Here is a 27,837-nt window from a genome sequence, read left to right on the forward strand (position 1 = left end):
GAATCATTTAGGATGAAAAAGATCTCTGAGATTATTGAGTGCAACCTCTAACTGAGTATTACCTTGTCAACTAGACCATGGCACTAAGTGCCATGTCCAGTCAATTCTTGAGCGCTGCCAGGGATGGTGACTCCACCACCTCCCTGGGCAGCCCATTCCAATGTTCAACACACCTTTCTGTGAAGAAATTCTTCCTGAAGTCCAACCCGAATCTCCCCTGGTGCTGCTTAAGACTCTGTCCTCTCACCCTGTCATCAGCTGCCTGGAAGAAAAGGCTGAGCCCCACCTGGCTACAATCTCCTCTCAGGTGGTTGTAGAGGATTGATAAGGTCTCATCAGAGTCCCATTTTCTCCAGGATAAACAACTCCAGTCCCCTGGATATGCCTATTCCTGGCTATCCCTTAATATTATTCAAGATGCATAAAGAGTACAACAGTGGTGGGAACTATGGTAAGTCTGGGTTTTTTTCCCTAAAAAGCAGTGTAGCAAATAAGTGAATGGACAATAGTGAGTCTTCCCAACCTGATCCAAAAGCCTTTCTTCAACTGAATCCTTCCTTTAATGTGAGTGAAGATTTTTCAGGTGAATAAAAACTGTAGGAATTACTCCCCTTTAACAGCAACATGTCTATGAGAGCTCTCCCTCAACGCTCCCATAATGAAAATGTGGTTTATTTTTGGCACATCTAATTATCTGTTTATATTTTACAAACCATTCTGAGAGCTCTTTTTTTTCTTTATGCTGGTACCAGAGATATTTTCCCAGAAATGTTTAAACCTATGTGCATCTGATACAGAATATGAATATCATTGTGATACAATCAAAAATTATGCTCTATACCATGACGTGTATCAGTACATCATAACTTGTGTTTATAATACAATCAACCACTGTACCTAGTCTCAACAGTTAAGGTTCTCACTTCTATTTCAAATGAGAGGCAGAGTTAGGAGCAAGCTTCATAGCCACTTTCTTCCTGAACATTATGTATGCAGAAATAATAGAGGCAGGGATGTTAGAATTAATGAAATGTGCAGGCTAAACTAAAATTAATCACTAAAATTAGAAGAAAAAGTAGGAATCACTGAGTTCTTGATAAGAACACTAGAAAACCCCCAGATAAATCCAAGACCAAATGAAGGTCTCAGATTTTAAGAGTATAGTTTTGGATTTTCTTTCTACTCCTTTCCTTATAACCACATATACCTGACACAGGTACACAGGTACACAGGTACGATTTGCCTACTGGTGGTGAAGCTGGCTTTTTGTTCATCTAGTGGTTGTGTTACCCTAAAGCTGCATGTCAGTTCGTCAAAATCAATTCTCTTTTGATTTTTGCAACAGCAGAGATGGGTCAGCTAACAAATGACAAAGAGCCCTATTCATGACGAAGCGATTGTTACATTACAAGTACAATTTTGTAGGAATTTAACAAAAAAAAAAAAGCACAAGAACACAATTTTACTGAATCATTTACTGTCTCACATGATTTCTCACATCTCTCGAATGTCCATAATGCAGTATTCAGACTAGACTAGTCACCTTCTTAAAGACAAACACACTAGGTTCAATGGTGTATATTTTTTCTATCAAAAATATTCTTAATTTAAATGTGTTTCCTAAAATTTTGCAATAAATTCAAAAACACCTTAACTGACCAAACAAAACTTGCTCCACATTGCTCACAATTATCTTCTATTTATTTTAACTAGTTAGAACTAACTACACAGGTGAGGGAGGAGATCACTGATTCAGTGTGTCAGCTGGTCAGTTCTCCTTTCAAATGCCCCTCAAAAGGCTGGCTTGACTACAAAGCTCAGAGAGAATCAAGATCTGCTTGATAATTTTGCAGAGATTTTTACCAGCTCAGTGCTGACAACTGACGCAAATGTATGAATTAGAGGGAGGGTATGAATTAACATTTTCAGGAAACAAAATTTTAAAGCTGACATTTCTTCTTGAATGAGAGTTTGTATTTGAGCAAAACTGAGCTCACATAGACCATAGATGTCTCTCTTTGTAGACATTTATCACATGAATGGCAAATCTGCACATAAAAATCCAGTTTAAACACTTCAGCTTAGACACAAACATAAATGTGAAAGTTTTCCATGGAGTGGGAGTGTCCTTACTTGCATCCATATGTAGAACATCCTGGGCAGTTTAGCTCTGTTGTACTGTAGTAGCTACACCCAAGTTTGGAAAACTGATGACTTACTGGTACGAGTGTCACAGAGTTGAAAGAGTTACCCTTGGGATGTCCAACAGCCTGGTGTAGTGTTTTAGGAAAGCAAGGATTTAACAACCTGATTGAGCTAGTTCCCTGTCTCTGATGGCTGTGAACTTTTGTCTCAAGCTGAGATACTCTCACCTACTAGATACCTAACTAATAGCACAGTTGTGCCACAACTGGCATTCTTGAAAGAGTTTTGTGCCTAGGAAAGTCTTTTAATCAAGTTTTCTGAGCTTTTTTTTCTCCAGCTCAGCTTTTTTTCTTCAAAGAATGCTCAATATTTATTTAGCAGTAATGTTGTAGTGGTAAAGACTTTCTTGTTATTAACTTTGTCTGAGAGCAGTTTGTAAATATTGCCAGGTTGGTGAAGAATACTTTTGGAAGTACTGAAGGTATACAGCTTCTGGCAGGAGGCAGCCTTCAGCTCTGTGGGCTGTTTTGCAAAGTCTTTTCCCTCTCAGTGTGGTCAAAGAGTTTCCAAGTGCAGATCTAGCTCTCCCCATCTACACAGGCAGCCAAAACATGTTTCTTGGACATGTAAGATGACTGGGGGCCATGGGACATGCTGGCACCCTCATTGGAATTGGACTGCATCTACCCCAAATGTTCTCTATCTCCAGAAGTCCAAGGGTAGGGCAACCATTAGACCATTCTGGACTTGTTCTTGTCAGGGTTTTTTTAATTCCTGAAGAGCTCATAAGAGAAGAAATGACCGTTCGTCAGTCAAAGGGCATAAAAATGCAAACAATGACAGTGTTATATCTGTATAGATGTATGATTTGCATTCAAATTCATGAAAATATCTATGGAAATTTTGTTGGCACTTGGCTTTCAGTAGGTTACTGGTATGGCTCAGGGAGTTGCAAAGTTTGAAAAGATGTATTTTAGTTAGTTCTCTTAGTCACAGAAGTAACTTTTGTCTGCTTAGCAGATGAAAATGGTCACTATTTCTTTTAATTTTTTTTCAAGATGTTAAACATTTTCCCCCAATTAGAATCTAAAATCTGTTTGGTTTTAGACCCAGTAGTATCAAGCATGCAAGGTTTTTTTTTTTGATTTTTTGTTTGTTTGTTTGTTTTTTTAGTGTGGATCTTCTTGCGTGTCTTAGTTTATATGCACAGAAATATCAATTTACTGATCTCTTCTTCAGGGGGATTAGGTGTCAGTATCCAGGACCATGTTGGGACAGCCTTTTCACAGCTCTTTAAGCACAGAATAAAAAGCCTTATTGATTCTGCTGAGACACATGGCTATTATTATTACATATCCATTTATCCTCTGGTGTTACATTTGTCTTACAGACAGCACTCTTTAACCGAGGTGTTGTCCAGACATCTAGCAAAATGCATTGCTCTGGGAGATGTGCTACTATTTGTGCACTCTGCTTCAATCTTATTCCTGATATGAATGGGAATATCATATTAACTTAATTTGCAACAGACTAAGCCTGCCAGGCTTGGTTGAATATATATTTCAGTGCTCCTTTGGGAATTGTACAGCTTTGATGTGCCTTTTCCTTAGGACTAATTTAAGGTCGTAATATCTACCAGTATTTAATCACAGTTGTGCATTCCCTTTGCCTATTAAATATTTTCTGAAATGCTCAATAACATTTGTTTCTTCTCTAAGAAAATGTCCAAGTGCCATTCCCTTTCTCTGGCACACAAGTGATTCAACTTGGGATCTGCATGGTGTAGAGATTCTGGGAGTTTATAAGGGCATTTTTTTTCTCACAGCAGTCTCCTTCTGGGGAATTTGTCGGTTTGCAAGCTATAATGAGTACTAGGTTAAAAGAAAAAGGGCATTTTAGTGGAGGAGGGAATTAAAATTCAGCAGCCTAATATCAGCAGTAGTTTATAACAGGGCCTTATAAAAGGCAGCTCTGTGTCTTTTATTTTTGTGTGTGCACTTTTATTTCCTTTGATATCAGCAGGGGAATTTTCTCTGCAAGACCCATTCCCATCTCACTTTTCTGCTTTCAGATCCCTGCTGCTCAGGGTTTTCTCCTTTCATTTTGATATATGTTATATTCTTCAACCTTCCCACTTGAAGGTTGTAGGAAGCTCGATATTGCCCTTAAAATAGAGAACACAATTGACGTCAAAACTTCTTCAAGGAATGGCCCTATTTTTCATATATGTTGAAAAGAATCCTTCTACTTACTGGGAGGTCTGAGCAGTGGTGGAGGTGAAATCTTCAGGACATTTCACTATGTCTAATGAAAACTGTACTAGAAATGTGTGATAGTTAACTTGCTACTTGCAGTTTCGTTTGTACCATATCTTTTACAAGAATCTATTTGTGTATTGTATAATTACACAATAACAAGACAAAATTATGGGTTTATGTATATACACCTGTCTCGAATGCTCCTATTGATATTTAAAAATGTGTTGTTGCTGAGATCTTTGCCTTCAGGCAATGTGGCAAGCTCCCTAGTTTAATTTGAAGTCAGTTCTTTTCTGTGCTTCCTACGGCACACTAAAATCCCGTTTAGGTACCTCTGCAGAAGCGGGGAATTTACTTCTAGATGCTGATCATAGAGTGATTAACACGCTACAAAATGGGTTTTAACTTCCCATGCCAATTCCCTCAAACTGTATTCTGGCTCCTCTTTGGCTTTTTGGTGACGCCAGGGTGGGCTGGGAGGCAGCATGGAGGGGAGGAATGTGCTTATCCCACACAACCATCCAGCAGTGGCCTCCGGTGCATTTCTGGCTGTTACAAATAGATGGCACTTTTGACTTGTACTAGAGCAATTCAGTTAGAAGGATGCAATGCCTGAAAAAAACCCCACTTGCTGGGGTTTTTGTAAGTCAGGCACATATTTGTTATTACCTATATAGGGGCAAAAGAAATGAGGCAGATTCAAGTAGACTGCCATGTATATCTCAGGCAATGAAAGCTTAAAAATACAAAAAAACTAAACAGTAGAATGGGAAAATCAAGTACATTTATAACATATTTTCAGACTCATCCTCTGGATTCTCAGGGCAAGGTAGAAGTGAATTATCTTTTAATACTGAGTTGCTTTAAATGTGAACGAGGCAATTGCCACAAAAGTCTCTTATTTGCTGCTTTTCTGGTCTACATGTGTGCACACAGAGACACACATACACACAGGGGGGAAAAAATCAGCCTGTTGTCTTGCAAGTGTTACTTATCATATTAATTAAAATCTGGTGACACGATAACACCAGCAGCTGTGTGGGAAAGCGAGGGAAATTAACAAACGTTTGATTTGTTGTGTTGCTAATGTGACACTTATTATACAGGTCACAGTAAAACAATACCTCAGCCAAAATATGCTAATACTGGTGGAGAACTGTTGCAGTTGTAAAAACATTGATGTTTATTATAATGAGACAAAATAGCACATTACCTTTAGCAGAGTGAATTGCTGCTTCTCAGGGCAAGCATAAAGTATCTCTGAAGGTTTATTAATTAAAAAAAAAAAACCAAAACCACAGAGACAGAATAAAGTGAAATTGTTATACATATAAAGCCAGTAAAAAGAAAACAACCTCATGTATGAAAAGGATGTAAAACTCTTAGAACACAAAATATGTAATTTCTAGCAGACATAGATTAAATGGAGCATGTCTACAGCTTCTTCATTTAACATTCTAAGGAACTTTATTGCAAGAACAAAAGAAAATTATTTAGTAAGATACAAGCTATGCTATAAGATACCTGTAGAACTGGAAATGTAATTACATTTAAAAATGGATGTATTAACTGTTCTTTTTCCCCTGAGGAAAACTAATATGTAAACTTATTTTTAATGGTGGCTTATATCCAATCAACTGGTTTGATGACATTTCTAAACAAAGACCTATGGACTTTAAATAATTATTCCCATACAATTGTTGGATCATGTATAATTGCTTGCTCTTTAGTACGTCTTCACAAATTTAATTGCACTATAGTCTGGAACTGAGAGAATTTTCTATATATAGATACATAAATAAATTTACAGAATTCATTTCTGAAATGGGAGAAATTCTTCCCACAACTGAAGTACAATTAAGAGTAAGCATTCAGTGTTTTGCAGCTGTTTACATCTTCACAAGAATAATTTAAATTTTACCTTTTCAAAGGTTTCTTTCCTTTTCAGGCTATTTTCTCAATTTTTGTACCATATTTTTGAGCTCAAGGAAGGATTTTCTTTTTCCTTACTGTTGTTTTGATCATTTTACTGAAATGGGGTGTATGAAGTCAACCATTTGTTTGACAGTCTTTGACAGCAGATTATGTAGATTTTGCCTGACAGAACACTAGTCATTCGGAACTGAATTCCGAGTGAACAGTCTAGATCAGAGGTCAGCCTGTGGGGTACAAATGGGGAACAGATATTTCACCTTGTCATATGAAAGGACACAAAAAAGGAGACAAATCAGGAACTGGTGAGAACTAAAAGGTTAAAGCGGAGTTGATGCAATTACACAATATTTACAGCCTAAGATTGTGCTAAAGTCCTTTTGAACCCCCTGCCCCTACAATTCATGGAGGAAGTGGGCTCTGATTTGGAAGCCTTCCCTGAAGAAGTGTAAGTGCACTCTTTAAAGATTTGCTCTGTGCTGAAATATATTTGTTCTCACTTGCATTTCCCATCATTCACCTTGGTTTCAGTTTCAAATGGGTATCAAAGTACCTATGTGCATATGTCAGAAAATAGTTCCCTATTACTCCCCACTTTCAGAATAATACCAGCAAGGTTGGGGGCGAGGGAGGGGGGCGGCAAGGGGGAGGGGAGAGAAGAAAGAAGGTAGTTCTTTGAGGCAAAACTCAGGTATAGAACCTGGGGAGGAGACATTTTGACTTTTCAGATTAAAATTAACATGTGCAAATATGTAGTATTTAAATGCTGATTTCAATTATTAGAGGGAAAAAAAATTAAAAAAAAATAATTGGAGGGGAAAACCCCAAACAAACCCAAAAAAGTGTTGTATATTTAGTCATAACTAGACCATGATAGAAATGAAACCAATTTTAAAATATTTTAAGCTCTCAACAAAAAACTGTTTTTTTCCTTTTAGTGATCACTATTATCAATGACATACAAAATAAAACTTGCATGATCATTTTAGTTGGAGATTTAAAGAGGTAATAAATACTGGATCAAAAAGGTGGTTTGTTTAAATTTTTTTGCTTCTGAATTACTTGGAGATCAGTTTCAGAGAAATTTTACTGTAAAATTTATTATTTATCATTACCTATGATGCTCATTCTTTTACTCATGTTTATCAAAATATAGAAAAAGAGTCAAAGAAGAAGAGGTTAAAGAAATTCCAGAAAGCGATCGAGTTCTGAGCATTTTTTGGGGAATCTGTATAAATTAAATGGCGCTTTAGTGAAAATCTCCACCTTATTCAAGTATGAAAGGATGTCTCGACATATTCAGAGAGGTTAAGGATACCTGAATCAATAACAAAGATGCCAAGAGAACAATTTAAATCTACTAAGTAACTAAAATCCTAAAACCATTATGTGGGGAAAAAAAAAGAGAGAGAGAAAAAAGAAAACACTTAAGGCTGATGAAATATCAAGGTTTATTATTCTATTAGACTTTGACAATGAAATGAAATACACAGACCTTTAACAATGTTATTAAAATAAAATTTCAAAGCTTGATTTTTCAATCATGCAGTCAAAGAAAGGAAGACATTTTACAGTCATATCCTGTAGAGTATAGGAAAGTTCTCTGTCAAAGCTGTGTAACATTTTGATTAAGTGCTTGCTAGATTATAAATATAAGTCAGAGCTAGCAAGACACTGTAATAAATGGATCGTCTAAGAATGACTTGTGATCAATTTCAAATTACAGAAGTGTGTAATACACTCATCTTTCCTACATATACTCTCCTTAATGATGCCTTCAATTAAATGTGTGTTTTTTTGCTTGTCTGCAGGTGCTCAGTGTAGAAATGCAGACCTGTGCTTGTATAAATATATGTAAACATACATGGATATACACATCCATATGTTTGCTCACCCACACCTCCTTATATACAGTTTCAAGTAGAGCCTTCTCTTCCATGAGATTTTTATTTTGGTTTGGTTTCATTAATATTATTTTGCATGTTATTAGACTATTTAAATCAGTGGGAATACCTGCCATAGATGGCTTTTGGACAGACCTGAAACCCACAGATGATTCCATAGGAAATCAGTGGCAAATGCAGTGCTGCAAAAAGAGAAGTGCAGAGCCGTTCTTATTCAATTACAGTGAGAAACAAAACACTCTGCTTTTTACTGCTGTGCCTCATTTCCACTGCAGCACAACTTTGTAAGAATTTTTCAGTGCTCTCAACTTTTGTTACCAGTATGTTCATTGAAATAATATAATTTATTGATATAATTTAACATCTCTCATATGAATTGTTTGAAAGCAACCAGTCTCTTAAGTACTATTGATCTGTGCTCTGTCCTGATTTTAATGGTCCCTCTTGTAATGCTCTCTCTAGAACCTACTCTATTTGTCCCTAAGTACCTTAATCTAAACAATTACAATTATATTCATTATAAATATATTCCATGGAGTACCTAAAAAATTTGACTCTTAGCTGAAATTGTCATTATCTTGTTCTGAACTGGAAGAAGCCAAAATGACAAGAAATTATTAGAGAAAGAAGAGAAAATTTCCAAAGGGTTTATCTAACAATGGAAAGACAGTTACCAGTGAAAGTTATACCACACAGTATATTTTAAATGCCATAATAAGTTTACGGTCAATTGTTGATTCATAGGTCACTGGTTACAAATTATAATCTAAAATTACTTTGTTATGAATAAGTTCCAAAGCTATGCAATGTTTTCCTATATCAGGATCTTTACCATTCATTGGGAAAATATCAATGCAAGCCTGAAAAATTTGGGAAGACGTTAACTTTCATTACTAACATTTGTTTGTTTAGGTTACTCTAACATGTTGTACAGTGTATCCATAATAAGCATTAGACCAGCAATAATAGGAACTTTCCTTTTGAAATGTCACGAATGTGCCATTCCCTTTAATTTTTCAGATATATGGGAAGTGGTGAGAGAAAGAGGAGGGAGTGCCATTCAAAATATGCAATTTGGGGTTTAGGAAGAGTTTTTTAAAAGACCAATTTCCATATATCAACACTTCTCAGTGAGTTCCATGAAACATTTTGATATGATTTACCAAAAACAGTTTTTGCATCAGGAACATTACTGTAGCTAATCTGCATCTGTAAAGAGTGGGAAATGGAATCACATTAGATATAAATGTAATGCAAAAAAAAGAAAAAAAAGTTAATGCAACATTATGGTAGGAAATTTAAATGTACAATAGTTAGGATGTTCAAAGTTATGGTTCCCACAGCAACAGCAATTCAGCTTTATTTACGTTGTAGCTTTATATATGTTTTATTCCTTAAAGGAAAACTGATTTATTTTTTCTCAGCTACATAGGATAACATTTACACATCGGGAAACATTTGTCTCTGAGATGAAACTGTGAACACTAAAGATATACATTCAGTAAAACTGACTGTTTCTGACTGTGGCTGGGGAACTACCTTTCTCTTTGTAAGATGAGAGAAATTTGAGAGAAAGGTATTTAAAATAGTGTGTAGTAATTTAATGCAGTTAACTCTTTAACTGATGACTTATCATGAGATTTTCTGGAAGCACTTGAATATTTCAGCTAGAACTACTTGAATTCTAAACATTAAGCTTTTTCTAAAATATTAAATGTTCTTAGTTATTTTGCATTTAACTTGACTGGAGACTTTTTAATGTGTTTTCTATTGGTCTTTTATGCTGGTGGGATCATACATGATATAACCTTTCAGGAAAAATGGTGAATTTTATTGCAAGCTTCAGAAGAACCAACTAAACTGATTTAATCTCTCTCTCTCCTAAAGATAACAGATGAGAAATAACCAAAAAGCTAATTATCTGTATTTGGCTGCATGCTTCACCATATCGCGTTTATAGTAATGAAACAAGAATCTCATTTTCATTTCACTTTCTTTGAATAAAATTAACTCACTACAAACCTATCGTATCCTGCCATTAGGCTACTCCCATGTGCATCATTAGACCAATGTGGACCCTGAATCTTCGGGTTCCCCCACTGCAGATTTCTAGCATGCAAGTGGCAATGCAATTGTTAACTTCTTTTTGGGCACCAATCCCTACAGAAATGCTTGAAGCACTCTTGGCTACTAAGCTACATTCAGAAATCCCAACTTCTGTCCGTAGTTACGGCACACGGAAGCAGTGCAGCTGTTAGAAGTGGGATTACTAAAGCGGCTCCATTTTATACATGAAGGTTTGAATTACAAGGCATTTGGTTACAGTTTCTCCCCCATCTCCCAGGGGAATTTTGCCTTTAGTACAAAATCCATCATACTGGAAATGCTGTGATACTTCTTAGGGCAAGATTGGTTAGAGCTCCTTTGGTGTGAGAGAGGTACTGAGTGTTGGTGCTATGTTTAGAAATAAACAAAGCCAAGCCACAGCTGGATTGTTGTCCCACCATCAGCTCTAGTGTGCACCCTTGCATGGACCAGGGGATAGCACATTCCACAAACCATTCCTAATGGGAACTCTGACATAGAGGAGCCAAGATTAACCCCATAAAGTGACCTTGGTCATGGCATGTGGTCCATTTAACTGTCAGCATAGGTATCTCCTGCTCACCTAACATGCTTAGAGTATCAGAGAAGGTCAGGATCTTTCCATGCTATTAAACTGTGTGTGCTTCTAGAGGTGATTCCTGGTCCTTGGGCCAAGCAAAACACAGCACTTTGTGACCCCCACAAACCTTCTCAGATTTAACTGAGAGATAAGTAGTTGGAGCACCTAAAAAAAAGGAGGGTTATAAATTAGGGATTTTGTAGTATTGACTAGGGCTAATTCTCATAGTGCTTTTACTAGCAGTGGGCCTGAGTGCTAAGAAGCCCAAGGATGGTGAAAAATGTGGTATCATGAAGATAGAGTCTTGGTGCAAATGGGACATTCACAGGTCCTTGGGCCTGTGAATTTTGGTGGCTAGCACCTGGTGGTTAGGTGAGCTGTGAAGAAAAGTGTTGTTCGGAGGCCATCCATCACATATTAGCTGTCTTGATGTTTGGTCTAATCCTTTAGCATGCTTAAGCCCTGGACTTTCTGTGATCTACCTAAAATTGTGTTTGTTTATCATCAGAGCTGTGCCTGTAAGTCTTTGTATGTGTGTATTCTGAAAAATAATATTTGAACTGTTCTTAAAGTGCCCTATACACGCAATTCAACTGAAATTTCTGGATTGTTTGTTTATATTCTCAGTCCTAAAAGGCTTTTTTCCTTCTTAGTAAGGCTTCATTTTTTTTAGACCAAAGTAAAAACAGATTCATATTTCACTACTCATCATCATACTTCTTAGCAATTTTTCCTACAGAAAACAGTCATTTCACATAGGGATTAAAAAAGATTTTCACTTGAGTTTCAGTCCTGCAGAATGCAAGAAGGAACATTTGGAGGGAGCAATGTAGAGACTTTTCCAGTGATAAATCAACTCTAAAAACAGCACGCAAGTCTTCTAAGAACCCTGCAAAACAGTAATTTTGGAGAAAACAAAATGACATTATGAGTGAAAATTTATGCTTATATGAGTGTGATAAATTAGAATCCTACCCTATTACAGGGTTCTGATTGTTTCCACAGAATGTTTACAAATAATTAAATATCACACACATGATGTCAGAATACCATAGGAATATTAGTTGAAAAATCTATTGGGGTGTAATAAAAATGAGCACATGCATAGTTCTGTTACTTGGTAAGACATCCAAGTTTAAGGACAGTGAAAGATCATGAAAAATACAATTTTTGAGAAAGACAAAACTCATAAAATAATGTGTCTAGATATTACTAAACTAGTAATCTTCAGAGTAGACTTAAATTCTTTAAAAATCTGAAGTTGTAAAGATAATCCCTTGAGATAAAGAGGTAATGAAATTACTAATTTTAGTTCTACAGAATTTACAGAAAACCACTGCAAATATTATGAGCTACTATGAATTCATTTAAAACATCATCATGAATATGGCAGTATAAAATCATTTATTATAGCTCTATGAAACTCACAAAACATGTTTCAGAGAAGCAAACATACATATTGTTCTCTGTTTCCTAATAATTTCACTTACTACTTGTAAGAGAGAGCTGTGTATTTCTACTAATCTATATTTCTGGATTAAACAAATGAGTTGTAACAGAAAATCATGGTTAATCAGTTTTAAAAATTAATGTTTTTTAAAAGCCAGGTATATTTGGGGTAGCTGGACCTTCCAGACATTTCTGCATGGATGACATTTCCTTTTCTTTGAAGATATCAGTCAGAAAACCCTGGGTAAAAATACAAGATTGTTCAGATTTCCCTGGTTACAAATAATGTTGTGGATTTCTGCTTTCCATGGTCTTATGAAGGGAAGCTCCTTCCTGGTGTTGCTGAATCATCTGGCAGGAGTCATCCTGTGGATTTCATAAGGAGAGGCAGTGAGTGACCACATCCTCTGGAATGTTAAAGCAAAGGATTTAGTTCAGGCTTCTCCTGGTTCAAGGCTGTTTGGAGCACCAAGGAGTGCAGAGGGAGCCCACAGAGACCAAGACCCAAACTTACCTGGAGCCAATTCTGGGGCTTCTGGGAGCTGTCACAAGCTGGCATTTACAGCAGTGGCACTGCCACTATTGCAAGAATTGGGGAACAAAGGCCAGATGGAGGCTTTTGCTTGTTTTCCACAAAAGCTAGAGCAATCAGGCTGACTGCTGGAGATGACAGGGAGAATCATTCCTATTTTTGAAAAGGATAGAAAGGAAAACCCTGGGAACTACAGACTGTGGGACTCACCATAGCTGACAAGCGCAGACTGACCAATGTCATCTATCTAGATTTTTGCAAAAACCTTCAGCATGGTTTCACATTACATCCTTTTCTTCAAATTGATTTGAATTTGGAGGGTGGACTTTAGTGAATAAGGAGCTGGCTAGCAGACAGAGAATTTTGGTCAACAGCCCTATGTCCAGGTGGAGGCCAGTGATGAGCACTGAGGATGTCTTGGGACATTTTAATAGCTTCTTCAGTAACAAGGGCGGTGGAATTGAGTGCACCCTCAGCAGATTTGCAGATAACAGGAAACTGAACAGTTCAGCTGATACAACAGATGGATTGAATGCCAACCAGAGGGACCTGGACAAACTTGAGAAATGGGCCCACAAGATCCTGCTGAAGTTCAACAAGCCAAAGTACAAGGTGCTGTGCCTGGGTTGGGGAAATTCCAGATACGAGCACAGACTGGGAAATGAACTCACGTTGTCCAGAGAAATTGTGACTGCTCCATTCCTGGAAGGATTCCAGGCCAGGTTGGAAAGGCAGCCTGATTTAGTGGGTGGTATCCCTGCCATGGTGGGTAGGTTGGAACTAGATGGTCTTAGAGGTTCCTTCCAAACCAAGCCATAGCAAGCAGAATGAGGACAGAGCAAAAGAAAGATGATAAACCTATAAAAGTATTGACTTTAGATGATTATCTGCAGCTCAAACTCAGAAACTTCAGAAGCAAATTTTGCTCCAGGAAATTAGCTGAGAGGACCATAAGTTTCCATCCTAGAGTTCACATTTCTAGAGGCAGGAAGAAATAAGTTATAGAACTTTCGGCTGAGTCACTCCCAGGTGTTCCTTCCCTCGGCCTTCATGCAATAATTTATTCTGGACTCCTGTTGTCCCAGGGGTTCCTCAGGATAACTTCACTACAGGAAAGATCTGTTTGCTTTGTGAATGTCTTCTGCATTTCAAGACATAAAGAGTTAATCACAGTCAACCACCGCATCAACTTGCACCAAGCACAGCTGTTCCCCAAGGGTCTCCCTTGAGTCAGGGAAAAGCTTGGGTAGATCATGGTCATTTTAAGTCTGATCAAGTCTGGAATGTCAATAGCGTTGTGATAGCGACACTTAGCACTATAGTGTGTTTACTAGTGTCTAATCATCAGAATCAGAGAAATGAGATATATAAATCGGCATACATTTGCTATTGGTTAATAAAATGTACAGAGGCTCCATGGTTAGGTTGGCTATTAGACTGTTTGTGGTGAATTCAAGTATATTGTAAGAGTCTCCACACAATCAGCATCTGAGGAAAGGGTGGGCAGTTTTAGAAGTCTTGATGAATGCCAAGAAAAAACTTTTTGTGTATTAGTTTCAGTATTCCCAGTTTGCCCTGGGGTACTCATCCCTGTTGCTGGACAGAGGTGCCTTCTTGCCTATCTTTAAACTCTTTCAACATATTTCTGCCAAAATATTAATATGAGCAAAGTGGCTACTGGTATTTCCTTCATTTGTATGAACAGTTTGAATGCCAAGCAAAAAATGTTAGCTATAAGATGAACCAGGAACTCAGTAGTTTTGGACTACACAATCATTATTAGCAGGCAAATTACACCTTTGAATTTATCTTTGGGGGTCAGGCTAGACAACCCAAATAGTTTTGGCAGATGGAAGAAGGTGGATCTTTCTGGTCTTACAGGATTTATTATTAAACATCTCTATCTCTAGGTGACTTTTATACTGTACTGTAATTTTGTATTTTCCAGATGGCAATTATACACTTCAGGGTCACACATCATCATTCCTTCAGGTGTTTTGTTTTCTTTAACTTTCTGTACTGGTTGCAAGCCCCTGCCTGTGCATGCAGCCCCTGCCTGAAATTTCTGTTATGCTATAGACCTTACAGATATTTTGGTTTATATTTTCTATGTTCTTAACCTCCTTTAGGGTCTGGCTCTTTTACCTGGTCTTAGGTAACCGTACCTGTCACACCAACTTAAAATTTGTTGCTCTGAAATTAGCTGCTCCTAAATTTTTTTGGATGGAAATGGTTAACATACTGCAAGCACAGGAATAGTTGCCCCATTAAGCTCATCCTGTCCAAAGCAATGGTGAAAATATAAAGCCAAGAAAACTTTTCCCCTTTCTACCTATTGTTTAGAATTTGCTGTTGACAGTCCTTTCAATATTTGAAAAAATACTCACTTTTCTTGGTTTCATTCCACAGACCATACAATTAACCTACTTGGATAGTGTCTTTTTTTTGATTAATAACTTCTTATTTTATCACTGCAATGCATAATTGTATTTATTTTCACAGACTTGGTGGGATTTCCTGTGAAAATATTCTGAATTCTTGAAGTATTTCCAGAGACAGGAAGGATTTGTCTTCACGCATGCATTACATTATAGATATTCTCCCTGTGCCCTTTATTTTGGTATAAACTTCTGTAGGCCTGCAAGACTCCTTCAGGTCTGAAGTAGCATTTCAGTTTTTGTAATTATTTTCTCTTGTCCTTCTAAAAGGAATTTGGTTTGTTTTGGGGGATTTTTTGGACAGTAAAGGTGAGCATCCACTCCCAAACCCATTTTTAAACTGGTCTGTTAGCAAATTATTAATGTATATGTGAGATCTGTGCATAAATCTAAAGCATCCTGTGATTGTTACAGCCTACCCAGGTTTGGCTTATTACAATATTGTGAACTTCAGACCAAACTGCATTTCAGATGCAATCTGTTATATCCTGGGCTAGGGACAGTGGCTCATAATTAATTCTAAATTTGCAGTTATTTTAAGGAATAGATGTCTTCCTAGCATTAATAATTCTGCCTAACATTTTAAATAAAATCATATTTTTAAACATAGTATGGATAGGAATATTTAATTAAAAACCATAATAACAACACTATATTTTTCCTTTTCAACAATTGTTTAGCACTTGCTGTTGACAGTCCTTTCCAGATTTGGAAATATAAACACTTTTTTTGTTTCTTTCTACTGACCATACAATTAACCTACTTGGATAGTGTCTGGTGTTGATTAATAACTTCTTATTTTATCACATGAATGAATAATGTTATCTGTGTAATTTTAATATAGACCAAATATAATTAACTATCTTTTATAATAATAGCGATCTTTCTTGTATGTCAGAATTTAAGAGTATTTAGAATTTCAAGACTTTTTGCAGTCCTTAAAAATTCCTATTAAACCTGTTCACACACAATGAAAAAGTCAGAAATGATGATGATAATAGACCAAACTCCTACTTTAAGAGGCAGCAGAAAAATACCCTTTTATCTTTCATGTTTCAAGTATTTATTTCAAAATGGGTTTAAGAACCTTATATATTGTCACTAGCCTAAATTAAGAAAGAAGTCCTTGAGCAATTGATTTATTCCACAATAAAACAGCTGTAGAAGTAGATTCACATATTATTACTAAAAACTGGTAGAAAGAAATTCTTTAACATTGATGTAGCATTAAAGAAGCAGGCATTATTTGTTTGGGCAAATGCACAGGGGACATCCACTGAAATTGTGCATTCTGAGTATAAAAAAGCCACTGTTTGTATATCAGATTTTACATAAGGAACATCTAAATAAATTTCAGTTATGAAGAATGGTGTTATTTTCCACACAATGACTGCTGCAGAAGGAAGATCAGTACCTCTTGGCTATTACCTTTGAAAACCTTGAAGTAGTCCTGGGGAGGGTATTATCAGCAGTTGGCCCACAGTAATGACAGCCAACCTGTGTTGAGACCCTTTTAATTTGTTTTCTAGGAGAAAGAATCAACACTAGTGGTCAAAAATACTGCCAGCTCAATGTACAGATATAAAATGTCTTCTCTGAAAATGTAACATTGGTAATAATCTTGAAATCGGTTGTTCAGGCCACTTTGAACACTTGTAAAAAAGTGTTTTTTCTTCGAAAGCATTGTAAAATTTCTTCCTGTTTCAGAAACAGTTATCTGTCTTCTTTTGAAAAGGGCTAATTCATTCTAAACAAATTTAAATATTATTTTCTGTTACAGAGTCAAAGCTGGGCCTGCTACTGGTCGATGAAGTTGATGGTACTGCCAGGGGCTAGGTCATGGAGTCTAAGTGATGGGAACCAGTAGTGGAATTAGTGGAATAGTCAAGAGATAGGCACATAGTCCAAAGAAATGGTGATGTAAGAGACTAACTCCTCCCACCCAAATTGTAAACCCTGTCTCAATCACTTGTGCATAGAGATCTCATGCCAGGGCATTGCTGAGGTGAAATTGAAATATCTGTCTAATACTCAGGGCAATCATCATGACAGGCGCCTCTCATACACTATTGGGTGTGTTAAGTGTATGTATATTACATTAGATTAAAATGTATACCCTATATTACTAATAAAATATCAATTAGTAGCATGTATATGGGTATTATAGTGTAGGACTAACTAAATAAATATGCTAGCTGGGTGCATATCTGGAATTTAAGAAATAGAAGGACTGATGATGCAGAGGAAGTGCAAAACCTGTATGTTTTGAAGAAGTCAGGAAAAGATCAGAGTCTCAAAACTCCAAAGTTCAGAATCCTGGAAATAATTTTCTCAAAGTTGAGTGAGACATAGAGACCAGAAATTGCTTCCAGGCCAGAGGGAGATAAAAATTGGCTAAAGATATTTGAGTTAAAAGCAAGATACATTGGAAGGAAAGTTGAGGAGGAGAGTCTTAGGGAGAATTTAGAGTCTTAGAGACAATAAAGTAACAGCACAAGTGATTTTTAGGGGTAACATTTGAAGAAAGCTGATAAGGGAAATTAGGAGATAAGCCTCACAAACCAAGTCTGTTGCAGGGAGGCTTGTGAATTTTGAGAGCATTTGACGGTGGTAGATAAAAATGTAGAGGGCAACAATAAGCAGCAAGGACTTCTCCCAGTGGTGCTCTACTACTCCAGGCTCATACATGTACAACCATGAAAGAAGGCAGTGTTAACGAGGCCATGTCACTCTTTGTACCATGCCTAGAAAGAGAATGAAATATTGGACCAAAGTAGGTCATTTAGACTTGTCATCAACTAGAACTGAGGAACTGCCACCTCAAACTTTACTAGTCAAGTCTAAAATGAACTTGAAATTTTAAACCACAGGAAAAGAGATTGACACAGAGGAGACATGCATGATTTCTATTGATATACCATTTTCTAACTGACTGCCTTGTCCCAGTCAAACTTTTTTTTATAATGAACTTCCTTGGGATTTCAAATGTGTCTTTTCTGAATAACAGCAGCAGCTCCAGATCTCTGTTGAGTGTGCTAATGAAGATGGCCCTTCTGCTCCTGACTGCCTTGCCAACCCTGCAGCTGGCTCTTCCAAAGCTGCAAAGGAGCTGCTTGGAGACCAAAGTGGGACCTCTCATTGTTAGAATGCTTTGCCATTCTCTGAACGTTTCCTATATTTATTGTATTTAACTTACTGTGGCTGTGATTACTGAGCACATGCAGAAATGAAGCAAGATGAATATTTTCTTCATAGTGGTGGGAATATTATGAAGTAATTTTCTCTTTTGTGTCAGGGGAGTGCGAGTTTTACTCAAGGAGTTTTTTCTTCAACCAAGGCAGTGACAACCACAAAATCTAAATGAGCATTTCTTCAAACTTTCTTTTTTCAGATCTTTGAAATAACTGTTTCTTTCTGCTTTGAGTAACATCACTGTTTGAAGAGGATGAAGAAGGAATTGATTCCCATTTCTAACCAGTTCCTACTTTCTGCTTCCCCTGCCCAGCCACTGTGAGACTTTTTCTCTAAGGATCCCAAAGACTATTCTGGAAATAGGATTTCATCTTGAAACAAAAGTATGGGCCTGCATAAGGAGAAAGTTGCTACTTTCTCAAGTCAAGATTGGTGGATAATGTTTTTTGCTTTTTTATTGCCTAATATCCAATAGATTTTTTGTGCCCTTTGTTTCCTCCCTTGAATCATTTTTGGAAATGATCTTCTAGCCCAATATTTATGGTTAGATACCGCTGCCTTTCTTGATGACTACAATGCCTTGTGTGCAGCTATCCACAGAACAGTACGAGGCTTTTCTTCCCACTGCTTCTGAAGATAGTTGAAATTCCCATAAAAACCCTCTGTGGCATTCAGTGCTGAAGAAATATATAGTGTCCCATGTCAAGACAATACAGCAGATGAGCAGCCTACTCAAGCCATAGGTGAGCTTAGATATGCAATAGAGCATATGCACTAGAACTGCTTAATTGCAAATTTTAATACATTACATGAGAGCACAAATAAGTACTTTTTGTATACAAATTTTTTGGTACTGCTATATTTAGCTGAGTCTATACTTAAGCACTACTGCCTATGTGGTGAAGAGGCATTTACGGAGAATTATAGAAGAGTTCGGGTTAGAAGAGACCTTCATACTCTAAACCTCCTGCAATGCACAGGGACATATTTAACTTGATCAGGCTTCTCAGAGCTGTATTCAACCTGGCCTCAATGCCCCTTTATACCCTTCCCCAGGGATGAGGCATCCACCACCTCACTGAGAAACAAGTTCCACTGTTTCCCCACTACATTTGGAAGAAAATTGTCACATATCTAGCCTAAATCTATCCCCTTTTGGTTTAGAAACATGACCTGACCCGTTTTCCTATTGCTGGTAAAAAGTCTGTCCTTATCTTTTTTATAAACCCATTTTAGGTACTGGGAAGCTGCTATAAGGTTTTTCTGTAGCCTTCTCTTCTCTAGCTGAATAATCCCAGTTTTCTCAGCCTGTCTTCATAGGAGAGGTGCACCAACCCCCTGATTGTATTTGTGGCCCTTCTCTTGGCCTGCTCTAAAAGGTTCAGGTCTTTCCTCAACGGAGGGCCCCAGAGCTGATGCAGCCCTGCAGGTGGGGTCTCAGCAGAGCAGAGGGGCAGGATCCCCTCCCTCGCCCTGCTGGCCACGCTGCTCTGGATGCAGCCCAGGACACAGCTGGCCTCCTGTGCAAGTGCATGTTCCCAGCTCATATCCAGCTTTTCATTCATCAGCACCCCCACGTCTTTGCTGGCAGGGCTGCTCTCAATCCCTTCATCCCCTGCCTGTATTGATACTTTATTACTGATTTTCTTTTTGCTATTCTTTACTTAGCAACTCCCAAGTTTTGGGGGAGGAATGGGAGAGTGGAGGAGATGGCAGCAAAAAAGGCCATTTGTCCTGTGGGAGCTTGTTAATGACTCATAGAAATGTGTGCTCTTATTGGGAAAAAGTGCTTTACCTGTAGTTAATCCTACAGAAATGTGGGGTGAGGTCCCAAGACTGCAATACTTATTTTACATAAAACATCAGGTTGCTCCTTAAATAGCAGTCCCAGAAGCACAAGGCACTTTATTATCCATTAAGTTACTTAGCATCCACTATATTTTTTTAAAAGTTATTTTCCCAAGAGGAATTCCTAATATATGGTATTCCAGCAAAGAGGAAAAAGAGCAAAGTATCTACAGCAAACAATCTTCTGCTAAATTTAATCCTCAAAATTTAGGAAATTAATCCTTAAAATTTAGTCAGCAGTAGGAGTACTGACAGATCCATATACCTCTCTAAATTTAAGATCTGTTCTGGACCTCTGTATGGACAATATGGCAGAGCTTCTTCAATTTTTAATTTTTTTTTATTTTTTTATTTTTTTAATGAAAAGGGGAAATACTTATTTCTATGTTTTCCCAAAAAACTTAGCAAGTATTATAGCAAGTATTTTTCTGTGTTGGTTTAGAGTGGGCAACTCTGGAGTTCTCTGGAAGAACAAGACAGAAGTTACAGGAAGCAAGTCTCTGAATTAAGAAAATGAACTTTTGGGAGTAGGAGTGGTCTAAATGTTGATCTGCTTATCCACAACTCAGAGGTTTGTATACCCTTTGGAAAGATCATGCCTGTAAAACTGGTGGCAAGACAGGAAAGCAGGGAAGTTACTGCACTCTTAGTGCTCAATCAGCAGATTCCAGTCTACCCTCATTTTCAATCTCTTAATTTGAAGCTTTGTGGAATGCAGCATTATGAGAATGTTACTCTGTTTGCCCCAATAGGAATGATCATATTAAAAAAGAACAACAAAAATGATTAAAAAAGCGCTTCAGAAACTATTCTGAACACTCTCAATGAAGTGAAGCTTCCATGCCTACCATGACATGAATGTTTCTTCCCTCCTTGTTCATTTTAATGCTTAGAATTTGAGAATACTCAATTTAGCCTAGTCCATTCCTTTCAGGTTCATTTCTTTATGATGCTACAAGAGGAATAACTTTCAGTTTCCAGCCACCCACAGAAGGTGCAGTGTAGTGCATCTGGTTTATGTGGTTTGTGTACACAGTGGCTGCTGATTATAAATTATTCACCAACATACTAACTACAAAGGCAGATAGTTGCCATGTTTGGTAGGTTAATTTTAAAGGTGTTTTGTTAGCAAACAGGCCTTAGAAACAAAGCAGCAAAATGCCCAAATTTGGTTTCAACCTCTCCCCCTTTCCCAGGGAGGAGCTGCTTGCCTCTTCAACAAGAATTCAAATGAATTGAGAATTCCTTTAGAACTGACAGCCCGAGTGTAAGAATGATAAACGGCTTTGGCCTTGATGATTTTTATTAAGCACTAAATGTCACATTTAACCTGCATTACTGAAAGCAATTACCCATGTATCAACAGTCAAGCAGTGCAGAGCTAGACGCCTGAAGCAGTAGCATTATGCTCCATCTGGGAATAAGGATTTTCAATTAGAAGGCAAATAGCTGGAGAGGGGATCAAGTCCTCCAGTGGCTCCCAAAGGAGGTCTATGAGAAGCAAAGTCTTCATATCCAAGTAATCGCAGGCAATGTCAACAGAGCATTCCAAACCATCTGCTGCCAGAGTAGCGTTTACTTTATCAAATCTCAATATTTACAGAACACTGATCAGCTCGTGGGACCAGGATGGCTCACTGCCAGGGTGTTCTGGGAAATTCATTTTAAGGTGTGTTTCAGTAGGCTAATTAATTTACAAGCACCTGTTTCATCACTGGGAGCTGTTAGCACACCAGATGAGCAGCAGCAGGGGAAGGGGACTTTTTATCCTAGCTAAATTGATTTCAATTGATGTTCATTTACTGATGGCACAGTTGTAGTTTAATGTGAGCATGGCCTAAGGTCTTTTTGCTTATTAATGTGTAAACCAGTTTAGATGGTTTATTATTTACAAGTATACTTTGACTTTAGGAGACCTGTGAGATTTTTTTAAGTTAAATATAGCACACACCTTGCTGCAAGAGATATTGTGTGTATGCGTGTGTATATACATATATATATCTATATATATATATATAAAATGTATACATCCTATTCCATTTTGATTATTTGTAGGATTTTTAAAATTCTATGTTGTTTAAAAGAAAAAACAAACAAACAAACAGCTTTTTCTGTTAAAGATAGACCTAACTCTGCTGTGTATTATGCAGAAAGTCTCTGTGAAGGAGACATCATGTTGTAAACCTCTTTGGATCTAGCACTGGTAATCACGCCACCTAACCTCAAACTGCCCTGATGTGCTAGACATTGAGGTTCCTAGCTTCTGTCTCAGATTCCTCCATCAACAAAGGAGCTAGAATAACTTATTACATTATGCCTTCACATCAGGGAGTCAATTTAGAATTAATTAATTCATGTTTTAATGTCATTTTGCAAATGGAAAGTTCAAGATAGCCTAGTTAAGATGTGACATGTGGCACAGAGAAGTGATTTGTAAAGCTAAATTAATCATTTTTGTTTTATAAGTATGGTGTTTGGAATTATGGCTTTTTACCTGTCTAGCTGCAGAGTTTCCTCAATCTCTGTGTACTACGCCAGTAATAGCCAAGAGGTACATTATGTAGAAGAAGAGTAATTTTCCAAGTTAGTTGGACTTTTGGACAGAGTATTTTCACAGAAAACTACTCAGTGCATAGTGAAGACACAGAATGAGTTGCAAACCTTATTTTGCTAAAATTTTAGAGTAGTAGGATTGAGAAAATATATCAGAAAGTAATTTGAGAAGAACTTCAATCTAAGTATCTGGATAAGATTTAGAGGCTTGGAAGGTCCTGGAATTCTTAAACCACCTCTTTGGCTTTCAGCAGATCTTTGTCATTCAGGTCTCACTTGGTAAAATCACAATATTAGCTGCCCCACTAGCCTTGTTTAGTGTCTTTACCATTGGAGACTGTGTTTGGCATGTGCTGTTACAGCAGTTTTCAACTTACTGCTCTAGTATCATTTGGTTCCTCTTGACACTGCAGCAATAAAAAGAGGGAATTATGATAATTGATGGTAATGTCAAGATAACCCAATCCAATTCATATTGTCTTCCTCTCATATTCATATAGTACAATTATTATCCTTTTGAATTAGTGGTCTAGATCTTTACACTGTGGATGTATGGTGCCTGTATGAGAAGGAAAAATATGAAAAAAAGCATAAATTGCTCAGATGGAAGCTCATCTTAAATAGATTTAGAGTAGAAATGAATAATTTTTTTCATTTTTATAATTATCTAGACATGAAATATTTATAGGGGGCTAATGGATTGTAAGTCTTTAGATCAAAACTATTTACATCTCATATACCTTTGCCTGAGCTCAGTAATGAAGACCCTGATGATGAAATCCTCTGGTCTACTGTGTGCTGAAGATAAAATAAGTGTATTTGTTTTCTGTTTGCTTTAAACTTCAGGTTCATGCTTCCCTGGTAAATTTTGGGCTGCGTCAATGAACAACAAAAAACTATTTTTTAAGAAATTCATTTTGTATTATGTCATATAATGGTCTATATATATGAGGAAGCTGGAATTGCATCCTGTTAATGGAGTTTTGAAGGCCCATGAATGGGAAAAACATTTGAAACTACTTTTCCCAGTGAATTGATGGTGGGATTTTCCTTTCAAATTAATTCAACAATTTTGTATTCCGTCCTTTGGAAAGAAGGAGAAAAAGCCTGGATCTCCCTTTGCCCTTCTAGTTAGAAGGTGCTCCAAGGAGTGCCTCGAGGCAACAGTGACCCTTGAGTGTCCATGGAATTTCACAGGACAGGCTTGTCCTTGCCCTGTGCACAGGCACATTCCTCTGTGTCAGGAATCACACTGAGGATCTTACAGAGTAGTCAAAGATGTTTGTTTTCCACTGGCTAATTGCACAGACTACCACAGACATTTAGAATATGCACCCAAATATTGCTGTCTACAAATATGCAACACTGCTCTAGCATTCATTTTTTATTTGGGACTACATAAATGTTATATGGTGATGGAAGTTTTCTTTCAGTGTAAAATGTTTTAATTTGTTTTAAATTTACTAATTCCATGGTCCTGAACTGACATACTCCATGTCTCTGGATTCAGTTTGACAGAAAAGTGATTATTTGCATTTTTTATCCATTAGCTAGAGGGATTTTTCTAAGAGACTTGTTTAAGAAAGAAGGTCTAATATGTTAGCTTGTTTACATATTGTTGGTGGAGCAAAAGAATGGATTGGAAATACTTTCAGAAAGATTAAAAACTTTTTATGAGTATCCACAGCTTTCAACATTGATTATCCCATGATTTTATCCAGTTTCTCAAGTAAAGAACAGTGTGTTGGAATTTATTTGTCTTTTTCTAATATTTGTGAGCAGACAAGTGAATTTGCTAAGCTGTTTTTGTGGTTTTCATGATACAGTTTGGTGGTTTGGGTTCCATTTGGGTTTGTTTTTTTTAAAACATGTGTCATTGCTCTTCTCATATCAGGCTGTTTGGCTGCAGTAATAGTGGGGTCTGAGGAGTATCCTTCATATGGAAAATGAAGAAAATTTTATAATGCCATAAGACTCAGAGGGGGTCTTAAGTTTGCTCGAGATCTGAGATAAGGATAGCTGAATGTAATCATGAATTTGTTGCTTATAGTATGTTGACCAAGTGCATTTGTGCAGAACAGAAAATGCCACATTTCAAGGACCTACTGTAATCTAATTCAATTTCTTTAAACATTGTCCACATTTTATTTCTGGATTTCAGAGGACACATTCATCAAAAAATTTCAACATTTCAAGGAAGAGAATGTGACTCTTTAAAAATGAGAATGCAGTAGTTTTTCAAGACAGCTGGGATTTGATTTTACTTCTTAAATCAGAAGAACACCTTTGAAGAAGAAATGGCTAATGGGACACTTCAACATATTAAAAAGCTAGTCTGCAGCCCTAAATATATGGCAGTGGTCATTGTAAAGTCAATTGTTTCTACTTAAAAACAGCCTTTTCTTTCCAAGTCTTTCCCAGTTTAGTGAGAAAGAATTATTTATTCTGCAATAATATTTTTCTCTGTATTTTAATCAGTGCAGTGATAGATATTTTGCATTTGAAAGAAATTTCAGCAGAGATGTATTTCAAGCCAATTGAGACAGAGCAAATTGTGACTTTTCAGGATCATTTTGGTATATCTTAGGTCTTCAGAATAAGATGAAATTATTTTCAGCTACAAAGAGAGTAGCACTGATCATTTAACATGCACATAAATACCAAGAGAGTAAAATCCTGGACTCTCTGAACTCAATGGCAAAATGTTTCACAGAATCTAAAATTTTACTCTGTAAGTTTTGAGAAAACATGTAAAATTTTCTCCTGCAGTATTTATCTTGAAATATTGTTTTAAATGTGGTACAGAGACTGCAGAGAATAATGTGGTCAGCCAGCCTGGGGCTGCCAGCCAGCAATTCACAATGTCAGACAGAGAAGGTGGCACTTACAGTGGACATTACAAGTAGTGGCAACTACATAGCAGAAAATAGACTGGAAATACTATTTCTTCCCCCAAAACCTCATGGTACCCTACCACTAGAATCATGTTTTTTTACCAGGGATTTTTTGACAAGCATGTCAACCTGATAATTCCTGTTGTGGTGTTTTGTTGCTATTTGTTTGCATGCAGTGGGACACATTCTTTACTTGCCAATGAAACTCAAGGAATGTTTAAAATGTTGCAGGTTTAGCACAGCCAATTAAAAACTGTAGGAACAAAGTTCTGTATTTTGTTCAGGTTTGCAGTTTATTGTAGTGGAGGTCTGTTCCTTGCAACGCAGAAAATACATACTCACCCCTTAAGTCCTGGACTTTGTGTGGCCATAGACTTGCTCAAAGAGAAGGTGCTAAACCGCATTAATTACTACATATGGAAGTCTGTCTTTGTTCTCCCCTGAGACCTAGAGGCGAAAGAATGCATATTTAACTTTTAGCAGAGTCTGTAATCTGTTCACTCCCCATCGTTTGCTCCTGCGTTCTGCTTCAGCACCCTTTCACAGCCTGGCTTCCGCAGCGCTCTCTCAAGGGTGATTCAGCTTGCTGTAATTTTATTGCTGGTAGCTCTGTTTTATTTAATGGGATTTGTTTTACTTTGCAATATTACTTTAAGCTCTGATCTGTTGTAGGATAAAAATGTTATTATGACAGTGTTAGCTTCTCTGTAAATTACAGTGCCTTGAGGATTGCGTTTTGAGACTACATGTAAACACTTTAGAGAGCTAATAACATAGATACCATATGTAAAGCTTGAAAAATATTTAAATAGGGCACATTTGAAGGAATAAAACAATCAAAAGGCTTTTTGGGGGATAATGCAGATTACACTGAATTGTTTAGACTCAATGTACAGCTTTTAAAACATAATCCATGTACCATCATCCATTTTCCCTTTTCTTCCTGCTCACCTACAATTTATCTGAACTATTCTAATATGTTTCAAGCAGAATTCCTTTACAGTAATTGACGAGATCTCTGGGATAATGTCTTTGGAACAATAACCTTTCATTTGATGCAATAATCATTAGTCATTTTTGTTAACAGGCTTGCCTAGAAGGAAAACAAAAATTCTACCAAAATGGAAACAAACAAGCTAGTTAGCTGTTTAGACAGAAATGTACCTTTTTCTCTGTTGGCAGTAATATCGCCTCAATGTTTTTGTTGACTCCAAATGGGGGATTTTAATCCCTTTGCAAGGAAAATAGCTACAAGGTTGCAGTCAGTAGATTGAGTAACAGCAAAACTGAAGTCATCAGGGGTTACTACTAATATAATATTTTCAGTATAAGTCTTTCTTTGGAAACTGAAACACAAGCCCAATCTTTGATCACTTGATGATCTTGGAGGTGTTTTGTAACCTTAATGATTATGTGATTCTCTGATCCTAAAGCAAAGGTAATTGTCCTGAGGAATTAATTCTGAAGTTAATGGTGTTACTTGTTTGAGTAAACGACTCTCCCTCCAGGTGCCAGCACCGGCAGGTCCTGGTACTGCAGCTCTGAGCAAAGGCACCTGGAGATCATGAACAAATTGCTTGCACATTGTTTTGGTGACCCTATATGAGCACTATCACTTAAATCCACCTCCTCACATCTACCTCTGTATTTTTTTGTTCCCAAGTCTATTTCTTGCTGTCAAGGAATCTGAAGACTTGGAACTAGAGCCTGAATCATCAGAAAATGACACACACTGTGTTTCTGTCCTTCTCCAGCATGAGGCTGAATGGCTCTGTGGTTTCCTATATAGAAAATGTCTTTTGTGAGATTGCCTCTTTGTTTAAACAAAGAGAGAGAGACGGAGAGAATGAAATATACTATGGAATACTCAAGCAGATGCTTGGCATTATATTAACACATGTATTATGGCGTATCATGTAATGGTACACTGTGGGGAATAGTAATGAATAGTTTGGAGCACAATAATGTGCATTGTTGATGTTTGTTAAAATAAAGATATTCAATTTATAATAAAAGGGATTAAAAGC

At 37.1% G+C, this 27,837-nt stretch overlaps 1 long non-coding RNA gene across 1 annotated transcript; it reads left to right on the forward strand.

Annotated features, from left to right (window-relative positions):
- Positions 1-337: 337 nt before the first annotated feature.
- Positions 338-27,837, forward strand: LOC147654019 (uncharacterized). Its single transcript, XR_015285404.1, has 3 exons — positions 338-451; positions 20,806-20,934; positions 25,078-27,837. It is a non-coding gene; the product is annotated as an uncharacterized LOC147654019 (long non-coding RNA).

Source organism: Cyanistes caeruleus, chromosome 3 (assembly GCF_971803275.1).
Source record: "Cyanistes caeruleus chromosome 3, bCyaCae1.hap1.1, whole genome shotgun sequence".
Taxonomy (NCBI): Eukaryota; Metazoa; Chordata; class Aves; order Passeriformes; family Paridae; genus Cyanistes; species Cyanistes caeruleus.